Source organism: Camarhynchus parvulus, chromosome 1 (genome assembly GCF_901933205.1).
Source record: "Camarhynchus parvulus chromosome 1, STF_HiC, whole genome shotgun sequence".
NCBI classification, from domain to species: domain Eukaryota; kingdom Metazoa; phylum Chordata; class Aves; order Passeriformes; family Thraupidae; genus Camarhynchus; species Camarhynchus parvulus.
Genome location: NC_044571.1, coordinates 9,034,432 through 9,047,871, shown reverse-complemented (window position 1 = coordinate 9,047,871; position 13,440 = coordinate 9,034,432). Strand labels below are relative to the sequence as shown.

Sequence of the window (13,440 nt, the reverse complement as noted above, 5' to 3'; positions counted from 1 at the left end):
TAATTTGCTAATTAGTAAAATTGTAGCTAGGTATTTTGAAGTAAAATGGTAATTCTAAAAAAGTACTTTGGTACATTTAGGATGAAATTAAATGTTTGGGTCCCAGCCTATGCTTTGCAGGTGCATCATAAATGTTCAAGTTCTTTCAGTGTTTTTTTCAGTGTTGCCTGGGGAAATATTTTTCAACATGGAACACCAGGTACTTGGATATTAACTGAACCTTCTTTATGCAGCACTTTATTCTACAGCTCAGCTCTGACTCACTTTGCACAGCTCTTTCTTGTGCAAAAAATGACATAGCTGACACCAAAATAATCGTCTAAATAAATCATACACACAGTAATGGGGTTTGTAAGAGCATTCCCTTAGCTTGCATGAGTCCATTCTAGGCAGTAATTCAAATACTGGCTTCATACAGCACAGTGAGGCACTAATTAGTGTCTTCTCTTATTCTTTTTCTTTTAAATGTACTAAAAAAAAGCAGGAGAAAGTAAATAGATTCCTCATTTGATGATGTGAGATGGAAAGTACATATGTGTCGCTGATATCTCTCTGAGTCTGCTTTTAACTTCTCCTTTAAAAGGAACAGGAGATGCTGTAATTACTCTGAAAAGCTTTTTGTGAATACCTGCTTTTCTAAATCCCTTCAGTGGCTGAAACAGGAATGGCCTTGTCTCAGAAGAGCTAATGTCACCAGTTCTCCCTTTTTCATTTCTAAGTCTGTGACATGTAATTTTTCTGTTGGTGCTAGCAACTAACATTAAGGAAAACCTTGGCCAAGATTTGCCCTCTTGTACAAGAGGCTTCATTCTTCTAGTATAATATTTCCTGCATCTTGGTTTTGACAATGCTTATTTAGTGTGGAGATGAAGAGAGGGCTGAGGCGACGGTGAATAACTGGAATGAAGCTTGGAAAATGCCACTTTTCTCTCAGAGGAAGCTTGGCTTTGCAATAAGAAAACTTATTCATGTCACATAAGTAAAAACAGTGGGTCAAGTCAGCTCAGGGACAAGAAGCTCTGACTTGCAGCTCAGTGCCATTGTTACAAATACAAAAGCCAAGCCCTAAGAAGAGCAGGTGGGTCTGGATCACAATTCCACTTGGTTGTGCTGGTCACATGAAGATTCATGATGTACACTGAAAAGAAGATTTTTGGGGCTACATCAAATTCCAACAAACCCTGTATGTCACACACTCATCAAGAAGGAATTGTGAAGGAACAGTCTCAAATGAAATTAAATGTGTTTTTAAGTAAAATTAACTCAGCAGGCATAATGACATTGTTTAAATTAATTTGGCTTTTGTCAAGAAGGAGCTCTGAGTGAACTAATGAATAGTTTGAAGAAGCATGGTGCTAGTGCTCCTGAAGCAGGCACTGTATTTCTTTTTGAAATATTATCTTGCCTTTTTATTAATTAGTGCATCAAACCAGGCATTTCTTCCAAACATAAATTTGAGGTTTTTCCCCTTTTAGCTGGAAGTGCAAAGCAGCACATCAGTATCACAGGCCACATTAAAATTTTAGCAGAGAGCGTTTTTTACAGAAATGCCAAAAAACCCTTAATTTAAAATGCAGAACATACAAGATCTCAAACCACTGGAAAAAAACCACAGAAAGAGGACACTTTCATTGAAATATCTTCCTTAATTTTTTGACTGCTAGAAGGTACTTCTGAGGTCTCTATTTTTTATGAATACCTCCAGGAAGTGTTAGCACAACCCCTTGAGCACAGAGCTGGCAAAATGCACACTCCTCTCTCCATGATGGCTGCAATTACACTTTTGGAAAATAGCCCAGGGAGTGCTCAACTGGACAATGAGAACTGTATATCTCGGCTTCCTCCACAAAGGCTTTTTTTTTTTGTTTTTTTTTGGGGTTTTTTTGGGTTTGTTTTTTTTTTTTTTTTTTTGGGTTTTTTGGTTTTTTTGTTTGTTTGTTTTTGTTTTTGTTTTTGTTGTTTCCAAATTCTACTCCTAGCACGTGTATTATCCAGGAGAAAAATGCAAATAACTGTTTCTGTGTAGCTCTTGCTGTTAACAGCTATGGGTGTTCATCAAAAATCTCTATTTTATGCACATGAACTCTTCCTCAAAACCTTTAAGTTTAGAAAATTGCATCTATAGCCTATTTTTTCTCATATTTACTGATATTTAGATTATTTATCTAATATTTTCTCATATTTAGATTAAAATGAAGAGAAATAAAGGTTGTAGAGCGCTCAATGCTACCTGAAATGGTAGCAAACTAGATTTTGTTCATAAATGTTATTGAACTGAACTCTGTGTAATTTGCACAAGTTCTTCCCATTTGGAAGAATCTGTGGCTGTGTGAACCAGGCTATCAATAAATGGTGAAGTTCCTTGATTTCTGATGCATAGAATTGGTAGTTCTGTATCCAGAGAAGAAAACTGACTGCAAAACTTCTGTCCCAGAGGACAAGAGAGTTGTCACAGTACTCTGGAAAAGGGCCACTGCAATTCATCCTTAATAAAGCTGCAATCTGGGGACCACAGCTGGCTAATGCTTTACAGCAGTGCAAGTGTTATTTATGGAGATTGGAGTCGCCAAAGAAATAGCAACAAAAACACTTTATCTTTGTTCTAAATAGGCCACAGATTTCTGTAATCCTGGTTTACACATCCCTTGGTTCATGTGGTCTGTTATGGATCACAAAGGGTGATTAATAAATATGAGCTGGTATGGGCAGTGCTACCTAAATTCTATGGGGCCTCCAGTTTCTATGAGTGGCTGCTTTCTGTCCCAAGAGAAACACAAAAGTTCTGTGATGTTCCTCAGAAATTCTCCTTGTGCTTGGATATCTGGTGGGTAATGCTGTACCTGAGCTCTGGATGTACAAACAGCTGTCAGCCCTTCCTTTCACCAGCCCTGCAAACAACATTTATAAGATGAAACTGTAAAAAATCCCACGTGAATCTGGAGCTGTTGTTTTAATACTTTCGATTAAACCATGCATTGCAGAATATATTCACTTGGGTGCCTTTTAGATAATGATTCACACTGTTATAGAGAGCAATGTGTTATTCTAGTAATTGCAGGCAGAGGATGTACCTGAGCATTTAATTTAGAGCAGGTCCCTTCAATAGCTTTCTCTGAACAAGCCGAAAAACAATGCCGTGAGTATAACATGTATCAAACTCAAATTCTCCTTCAAAGGTGGCGTGTTTATATACTAGCCAAGTAAACATTGTACCTCCCAATAATAATTTTTTTGCAACACATGCATTATTTGGAATAACACAAACCCAGCAATTTTTAAAAAAATTGTTTGAGGGTAATGAAGAACATTACATTGCTGTTGTACATAAACTGCAAGTTTCATGTTAATTTTTTAATGTGAAAGCTGAGCACAAGATTCTGGTTGTATGCATCAGAATTTTTTGAAAGCGATATAATTTCACAGCTATGAAAAAGAAAGGCTCAACTATTTTCATGTGGCATACCTCTGTTTATTCCACCAGTTTCAGAATAGTATTTTAACATGTAAGGAAGTGCATGTAGGTGCTAAATTGGTTTCCTTATCTTTCTTAGGTGCCTGCTATATGAGCTCTTCAGGTACCTGAGGGCAAGTGAATCACTCAATTCATCTGGATGAATCAAGATGCAGTTTTCACTGTGTTGCTTTTGAATTTTGGAATATTTTGTAACACTTGTAGCTGTTTGATAAATCCAGCTCTCTTGAACCATTGGAAGTGATGGTCATAAAACTTAATAAGTGCTGCCTATGGGTGTAAGGAGGACAACTATGACAAGTGCCTTTTATTATATTCTGAAATACAATTTCACCTTGTGGATGGTTCCCTCACTTGGTGCAGATACACCTGTTGTTTAATAAAGGTTGAAAAACCATAAAACCATAAAGTAAATACCATGGGTTTTTCCCTTTCCAAACCCTTTCTGAGAAATCACAGAATTGCCCCCTGAGCTGCCAGTTCCACACTACTAAACCCCCGCTGAAAACTGGGGGATACTAACGGGATCCGCACCCTTCCCAACGCCGTCGGAGAGATGAGGCGACGTGACCGGGGTCCGCACTGTCCCCCTGCATGGGACGGCGGTGACACCCGGAGCGGGCGGCGAAGGGGAGCGGGAAGGGAGAGGGGAAGGAGGAGAGGGGAGAAGGAGGAGAAGGGAGGACAGGGGAGAAGGAGGACCAGGGAGGAGAGGTGCGCTGCGGAGGCGCTCCCTCCCGGCCCCGCTCCGCCGGCTGCTCCGCCCCGCTCCCAGCAGGTCGGGACGGCGACCCCGGCTCCCGCATCCCGGCCCGGCTCCCGCATCCCTGCCCGGCTCCCGCATCCCGGCCCGGCTCCCGCATCCCGGCCCGGCTCCGCATCCCTGCCCGGCTCCGCATCCCTGCCCGGCTCCCGCATCCCGGCCCGGCTCCCGCATCCCTGCCCGGCTCCCAGCCGGCGAGAGGCGCTGCGGGAGCGCGGCCGCGGGGCCGGATCGGCAGCGGGAGAGGTGCGGGGGGACGAGGCGGAGGCGGCTCCGCTCCCGGCGGGTACGGCTGGGCTGGAGGCAGCCCCGGAGCCCCGGGCTGCGGGAGGAGCGGTGCCGCGGGCGGGGACGGGGGACAGGTTGGCCGCGGCAGGGCTGCACCAGGTTGGCCGTGACAGGGCTGCACCTGCGGGGTCGCTGCGAGCCTGCTGTGCCCCGCCGGAGTGCGGGGCTGTCGGCGCTCGGGGCGGGCTGTGCGCTCCGTGCCCGAGCCAGGAGCCGAGCCCGCGGCAGAGGGACTTCACCTCCCAGCCCCAGCGGGCTGCCGGGTTGGTGCTGCTTGTACGTGATTTTCCTCTCCTGCGAGGTTCCCGGTGAGTCGTTCATTCTTGTTAGCAACTGGTTTGAGGGGTGTGTTTTGTTTGGTTCTCTTTTATTCCCTTTTCTTTACTCCGAGAGCAGAGCCCGAGGACGGAGCCTGTGCCGGTGGGACCCTCCCGCCAGCGCCCTGCCCGGAGCGGGGGCTGCGCTGCCCCGGCTCCTCCTGCGGGGACCGGGTACTTTGGTGTTAATAACCTGATAGGAGATGCCTGCATATTTGGTTGGGGTTTTATTTTTTAACAATGCTTTCTACAACGTGAAAATCCCAGGAGGCAGATCTTGCCGTCTGGGGTTGTTGTGCCGTGGGAGGGATGATAAAGAACGGGCGCGCAGTTTTCTCCTCGCCGCTGAGCAGGTGAGAGGCTCTGGGCGCCCAGGTGAAGATCGGCTCCTGCCGTGTGCTGCCTCTATTTTTCTTCCTTTAAAAAAGTGTAGTTACTTTATCTTAAATATAGTAGTGTATAACTTCAATTTTATTTTATGGCTATATAAAGAAATGAATAAGTTATGGAGGCTGAGAACCAATTACACGGTAGTTTTGGATACTTTATAGCTACTGAATGCAGCTATCCACCACTCATTTCAGTATTTCAAGTGTGGAGTTATAGCAAGGGAACAGTAAGGGATTCTGCACCCCAGACTTAGTGATTTTTGGAAAGCCTTGGCAGGAAACATTTAATGTGACTGCCAGGGAAATAGTCCTTTCAATGAATTTGAGATGATAGAGCAGGTGGGACAATTACTCCTGAAGTGCACAAGTGTTTCTGTTTTGCTGTGTGCACTTCAGCTGGGAGATTTGTCCAAGGTGCAGCCCATTAAGCCTTTTAAACACCCCTGCAGTAGAGATGCTTGGAGCATATGTTGTTTTTGGTGGATCCAAAAGGAAGAAATGGTGTTTGGATTCTTGTTTAAAAAGGTTGAGGTGAGGAATGGTCCCCTTACTGAAGAAAAAAAAGGGTTTAAGAACAGTAGTGCTGGAAATTTGAACATCTTGGGACTAGAGAGGGAAGTATTTTAAAATAAAAACATTTATTAGACTCATAAGTTCTTAGAGGTTTTCATGGTGTTTGGATTCTTGTCTAAAAAGGTTGAGGTGAGGAATGGCCCCCTTTCTGAAGAAAAAAAAGGGTTTAAGAACAGTAGTGCTGGAAATTTGAACATCTTGGGACTAGAGAGGGAAGTATTTTAAAATAAAAACATTTATTAGACTAATAAGTTCTTAGAGGTTTTCATCACTAAAAAACTAAATCAGGAATGGTTTTTCTAAAGGCAGGTTTATTTCTACCAGGACTTAGTATGGGGAAATCTTATGGGCTCTATGTAGGGGAGGCCAGAACAAGTGATCATAATGAGCCCTTATTGCCTTGATTAGGCATATAATCAGGGAAACTCCATCATCTCTGAGAGCACACTCTCCATGCATTCTCTTTCCTTTGCTTCCCAACTTTCTTGATGTAAAAGGGCTCAATAATACTGACAGCAGCCCTGAGGAGAACTTGAGAATGTTGGTGGATGACAAGCTCTGTGTGACCTGGCCGTGTGCCCTTGCATCCCACAAAGCCAGGTGTGTCCCGGGCTCCATCAACAGCACCATGGGCAGCAGCTCCAGGGAGGGGATTTTGCCCCTCTGCTCTGGTGAGACCCCACCTGCAGTGCTGCATCCAGCTCTGGGACCCCTAACATGGGAACAACCTGCTGGAGTTCTGAGGACACCACAAAGATAATCAGGGGTCTGGATTGCCTCTGATATGAGGGCAGGCTGAGAGGGTTGGGGTTGTTCAGCCTGGAGAAGGCTCTGGGGAACCCTGTAGCACCTTTCAGTACCTAAAGGGGGCTACAAGAGAGCTGGAGGGGGACTTTTGACAAGGACATATATTGATACGACAAGAGGTAATGCCCTTAAGCTGAAAGAGGGTTGATTTAGATTGAATATCAGTAAAAAATTTTTCACCATGAGCTTGGCGAGGTACTGGAGCAGATTGCCAGAGAAACTGTGAATGACCCATTCCTGGAAGTGTTGAAGGCCATGTTGGGTGGGGCTTTGAGTGACCTGATCCAGTGGAAACTGTCTCTGCCCATGGCAGGTGGGATGGAACTGGATGAACTTTTAGGTCCCTTTCAACCCAAGCCATTCTGTGTTTCTGTGACATCAATGCTTAGACTTTCACTAGATGTTTTTCTGTGTATCTTTGATATAAATTATTCCCCAAGTGCAATTAGATCCAGGGGTCTCCTTGTTTCTGTTTTCCATCTAAGCAATAATGGAAGGTGAGAGTTGCTAGTCATAGATCTGAGTAAGCTTTGAGAAATGTGGTTTGTAAGGCTCAGGTGTGGGTACAATTCCCAGACACTATCAAAGTGTTTAAACACTGGAAGTTATTTAACACGTTAACATTTCTGGGCAACCTTCAGCACTATGTTTACCCTTAAGAAATACTTAGTAGCATGTTTGACTTTTTTAGATTTTATGGTAGTTGAAATCTTAAGTTATTGAGGGGTAAAGAAATGCTTATTTAACCAAAATTCTATGTAAATTTTGGGCTGTAGATGTATTTTTTACAATGGAAAGACAGTAGGCATGAAGGATCTTACTAAACAATTTTCAGTGTGATGGTGTAGTCACCCAGTTGTTTGCCTGTCTGCAAAACATGTTTGTATTACATAATGGTCCAAGTCTCCTTATCAAGAGAGATAAATTTCATATCTGGTGATTAACTACCATCTCTTAGTGAGACATTTGCTCTTGTGGGGTGGAGGCAGGAAGGGAATCTGTTTGCTAGAATGATGGCTGAAGACATCTGCAGTGCAGGACTGTGCTGTGACTGAGCACTGCTTCCAGTGTTTTATTGCCCTTTGCCTTGCCTACATTTACTCTGCCTTCTAATCAAACTGTTCATAGCAGGGATGAGCACACTCGTGGGGCTCTTCACCCAGAGCCTGGAAACACAGGAAAGCAGAATAGGCAAGAACAGTGGGAGGAATAGACCTTGAAGACCAGCATGGATTTGGTTCTAAGGGTGGTAGGTGGGGGGGTAATTTTTGGTAGGCACAGCTCTTAATGTGTATATTTCTTTGAATTTCACAGTAACTTTTCTCTTTATATTGAAGGAATACATAAACATATATATATATATATATATTTATATATAAATCCAATATATAACAATGAAGCTTCCTGCATTCTTTCTGTTCCAAACACCCTGGATCTGCTATTAAAAAAAAAAAAAAAAGAAATCTGTTTTAAACTCATGTCTTAGTCTGTCCTAGGTGTGACTGAGTGACCCTGTTTTGTGGGGTTTTCCATATGCTGGAGCACAGCTTCAGAACAGAATCAATTGCTTGAGAACTGAATTTGTCTGGCTTTTTTTTTAATCTTTCTCTGCCTGCACTGGAATTTCTGTATTCAATTACTGTAATCTGGACCTTTTTATTTGCTTTGTAACTTTTCCCTTGGTATGCTTTTTGTATTGCTTAGAAACAGAAATGGAATCAGAAATGAAACAAAGTTCCATTGTGGTTTGAACTATATTCCACAAATGAGTATTAACAGGAAGCTTCTTAAATAAGCATTTTATTTATTTTGAAGGGAGTTGCTCTGCACCTTCACTTAACTGCACCTCTGGAATACTTAAATTACCTGGGGCATCTCTCATTGTTGACATATAACTTTTTTTTTTGGTGTGTGAGATATTATCTTCCACCACAGCCTGTGCTTTTTAGGAGTGGTTGAGTTCTGTGTGGGGCTGACTTGTGATCTGCATGCAGCTAGACACCATTGTGTCTCTGACCTGGGGCTCCAGGGGTTTTTGGATCACTGCCACCTTTCACCTGCACAAGCTGTGCCTGGCAAGCTCTGTAAGTAGCAGTGCATCCACAGGTGGGAGACAAACATGTCACAGGATGAGGGTCTCCAAGATTTTATATAATTTATAAAATATATACTGAGGTGGAGACAATGTAGGAATTGTGAACAGCACCAATGTGTTTCCAGGGCTTGCACAGGAGTGGAGCTTGGAGGTTTGAGTTTGGGGTTTTTTTATGTGTATGATAAAAAAAGTTGCAAGTGTTACCTGAATAATGTGGAAGCAAATGTCCATGACCATGGGAACATTGTTTCCAAGGGTTCTGCTATTGAATATCTGGGGAAAACTGGTATTTGAAAGCAAATCATTTGTCACTTGGAGATGATATTTTTCATTTGCTGTTACTGCATGACACAGCTGATGACTTTTTGAGCAGTTTTATGTGCTTTGAATCTGAACTTGCCTCCCTACTTCTGCAGCCATTGCAGAGCTTGAGAGAAGCTCAGTCTCAGGAAGAGTTCTACTTATTATTGGTTCTAAAACCTCATTCATTTTCCTGAATCTTTGCACAAAATGCCTGGTGAGTCAGAGAAGAGAAAAATGGAGGAAATAAGGATCCAAATTCCAAGTCTCACAATACTAAGAAAATAAGTAAGCTAATAATGCCAAGATTAACAGATGTTTATACACACATGCAAATTTGTAAGGCCTCAGTTAAATAAATGTTCAATTAAATAAAGATATGGTCTAGGAATTAGAATTCACTCATTCATTGTAGCTATTAGTGCAGCAATGGCACAACTGCATCATGGAGTGTGTTAACATCAACAGCCAAGAACATGGCATTTGTGTGGGAATGGAGAGTCTTAATCCTGTCTAAAGTCATCCAGAAGTCTGAAATATGAGGAAAGTGAGTGTTCTTGAAGCCTCTAGGTTTGAAACATATTTGAGTTTTGCACTGAAGATTAATAGAAAAAAAAAAAAAAAGCAACACAACTGTCTGCATGGAAATGTTGCATTGCAGAAGCCGCTTTTCCTAACAGTGTTTTCTAAACTAGCTCTTTTTTTCTGTGATGTTTTTCACAGTTGCCAACTCTAAAACAACTTCCTTGACTTTAGTCATGCTCTGCAGTATAAGTGCAAGTATATTTGTCTCTCGAGGAGCATTTCTATTCCTTTATTCTACAGATGCATTTTAAACCTTTTAAATATTTTAAAATTCAGATGCTTCAGTAGTGAAAATGTCTATTAGGTGTTGGCATCTTTATCCAGGTTAGAGCTCTCTTTATTGTTGCTACCAATGTGAAGTTTTAGAGGGGAAAAAAATGAGTTTTTAATGGAAATGTAGTTCTTAACTCTGTCTAGCTTTGAAACCCCCACTGTCAGAACAATATGGATGAGTAGGAAGCAGTTAGGAGGAGAACAGCAATTAATGCACCGAAGAAAAACTATTTATTAGGTAAGACTGAAAATGAATAAGGGAGAAGGTTGTACCTCCTGGGCATTTTGTCTCTGCTGGGGAATGATGGCAGCAGAGAAAGGTGGAGAAGTTTGAGAAACCTGTGCAAACACAAGTGTCACCTGGCTGGTGAGGGGAAAGTGAGGAGTGCCCTGGAAGAGGGGTGGGAATTGTGGGTTTGTAAACCCTGTGCTGCCGTTAGGGAGTGCTTGTTTGGCTTTGGCTTTCCTAGATGAAGATGCAGAACCTGAATGGAGTTTATTCATTTAACCATGCATTCTCCCTTTATCTGAGCTGTCAGCATTGGGCACTAGAAATGATATGCCTTTGGACCTCCTCTTTTTCTTGAATGTATTTTAGCCGGGGTTTGTTTTGGTTAAGATTGTGAGAATCTATAATGAAATTATTTAAATGGTAACATCCATGATAAAGTACAATTCCCTCTTGATCAAGTTTTTTCTTACAAACTTTTTTTCTTACAACCTCCAACTTTGCAGGAATTTGCTGTTTGCCATGAAATCACTTTAAACCATGACCTTGCCAGTGACATTTCGCTTTTATTGTGGAAGAAAGCAGAAGCACATCAACGTGATTTGTGGTAGGCTGGTTTTGAAAGTGCACATTCTCAATTAAGTATCTAAATAATTAATGTTAGACTCCTTGTATTTGAATTGAAATTATGAACTCACTTCTGATTAATTTTGTGAAAACATTTTCATATTAGTTTGCCACACCATGTTTCCAAATATGAAAAGACTCTGTTTGGGAGTAAAAGCAGTTAAGAATTCAGTGTCAGGCTTGGTGTAGACTTGCATCATTGACCTGTAAAAATCTTCTCTCTGAACAATGCAGTGTGTCTTCTGTGCCATTCCTGTGCCTGCTGAGATCATGAAAGTTCTGGATTTCAGTCACTGAGCCTCTGCACTCATTCACATCTTGTTTTGTGATGGGATTGATCTGAGCCAGTTCTGTCACTGAATAATTTCATTAAATTAATTTTAAACATAAATTTCATTAAATTAATTTTAAACATACTGTAGATTGATTCAGAGGCTCATTGTGTCTGTAGTGGGCCACCTTACAATGCATAGCAATATCACAAATAATGCTTTTTTCTTCTGACTTTTCTCTGTTTAATTGAAAAAGTAATGCTTAAACAGCAGTAACTGTTTCTGAACTTTAAATCTGTGCAATATTATATTTGGTTTGATACCAAAAGCAGACACCAGACAGCATGTCATGGATGGTTGCAGGTTTGTTTGGGGTGTGTCAATGTGTATCACCAGCACACGAACAGCTGCTCTCAACTATGAAAACCCCATGAGTTCAGCCAAAATGAGAGCACTTTAATTGCACAAGGGGGTTATGGTGGAATAGTTTATTGTACATGCTGTGGTTTTGATTGCCCAAGGCTCAAAAAGCTAGAAGTACTCCAAGTCTTTTTTGATACCCTTGCCTTCTGATTTGATACAATTCTGCTGATTCTCCTTGGCAGCAGACCACACCTCATGTATAAAATTGCACTCTTTTCAAACTGAGTTTAATTTTAGCGTTCTAAAAAAATCCCCTTTTGAAATTCTGGCTTTTATTAATGGGGAGGGAATGAGACCAGGTTGAAGGTTTTCACTGTGACATGCAAGGAACAGAGGAATGGCAAGAGGGATAGAATAATGTATCATCATGTGGCAGCCTCACACAGCCAGGAAAGCAAGGTTTTTGTTTCAGGTTGTTTTTTGTTGTTTTATCAGTAATTGTAATACAAAAATATCCAGTAACAAGAATAAGCAGGAGGCCAGTGACAATTAGCAACCTGTGTTTGTGGTTTAGGAAGAGTGTCTTTGCTCCCAGTGGGTTTCTGTTGAGTTTTGAAGGACCTTGCATAACTGATTCATTTGTGGTTCATTTTAAAAGCATAGACAGAAACTTGCTCTTTTGAAAGAGTACCTAAAAATAGCAGTGGAAAATACCTCTAACATGGGAATGTATTCCCTGTGGTTTGATGTATTTTATTTACCGGTGCCTATGGATAGTGCAAAAAGAAAATAGGCCAACTGCACAGCAATCTAAAAATGAGATTCTTTCAATTGGTCAGTCACAAGTCAAGCAAATGTTTTTGGATTAGCCAAATGTAATTTCTTTTTGTACTATAAAATGTCTACATACTTAAATTAAGAGACTGTGACCATATTATTTGACTATTAATACATTGCCGCTTTTCTGTTATAATTTAAGGGATCCCATTGCATTGACCCACCCAGCTTATTACTTCTGCATCTCCAGTTAATACCTGATGGAATCTGAGGACTGATAAATGCACAGTATATTGTTTTGATAAATACACAGTATGGTACAGCACAATTTTGGCTTTCCATCTGTGGGTTTTGTGCCCTGCAGTATACAATTCTCAGCAGTAGAGGTTGACTTCTCCCATTGTATTTTGGAGCCCTGTCATAAAATAAAATGTCAATAGAAGGTCAGCATGGTCATGATGGTGTCATAATGAAGTGTTGTGTGGTACTTGAGAAGTTTTGGATTATTTAGAAATAAATATAAATTCTACAAACTGTGCTTTTTGGATGAAAATGTGCCCAGTGATCCTACCAGAGGAAGAGTATGCCTTAATGTGCTCAGGGGCTGTGCTGGCTTTGCTGCAGTGCCCTGGCTACTGAGACATTTTGATTTTTCTCCAGCAGCTGTAAAACAACATTGCATTAAAAGTGTTGGGTTTGAGGGAAACTAAAAATGGAGCTGAAGCCAACTGAACAATATCATGACAATTCAATTTCTTCAGCAGAGATGTATCAGTTTATATTACAGGTTGGATTCTGTATTTAAAGCAGTTCAAACTGGGATCTTTGTTCTCATGGGCAATTCTGTCTGGCACAATGGGTGGGGAGAGTCCTTTTAGTGTCCTTCCAGACATGAATTTAAATGGTTCATTCCCTCACATGTGGACACTCAGTTATATGTGGGAACCCCTGCACATCTGGAAATCTGCCGGAGGCTGGAAGCAGAACTGGAGGCTGGTAGTTCTGAATCTTTAATGAAAACTCAAAACTGAGATGTGCACGTTCATGGGGACAGATTTTAATGTCAATCTTGACAATCAAATTAGGCTTTCCAAGGTTTGTGGCAGTTCTGCATTGGAAAAACATCTAAATTGAATTGGCTTGAGTAGGTTTTAGTATAGAGTGAGTATGAACAGAATGATTGTTGCAGTCATGATGGCTGAAACATGAAGGAAATAATAGCTTTGAGCTCTAGCAAAACCAGGTAGTTTTTCACAGGTCTAATTATTTCACCCTCAGAGTCCCTTTTCTAACCCCTGGTACAATTGCTC

General features: G+C 41.4%; 1 protein-coding gene across 1 annotated transcript in view; it reads left to right on the top strand.

The window, feature by feature from the left end:
• Positions 1 to 4,671: 4,671 nt before the first annotated feature.
• Positions 4,672 to 13,440, top strand: part of SYTL5 (synaptotagmin like 5) — a 76,537-nt gene continuing 67,768 nt past the window's right edge. Inside the window, exon 1 of the mRNA XM_030953265.1 lies at positions 4,672 to 4,831. The gene's annotated coding sequence lies outside the window, so the exon portion shown is untranslated. The remainder of the gene's footprint in view (positions 4,832 to 13,440) is intronic.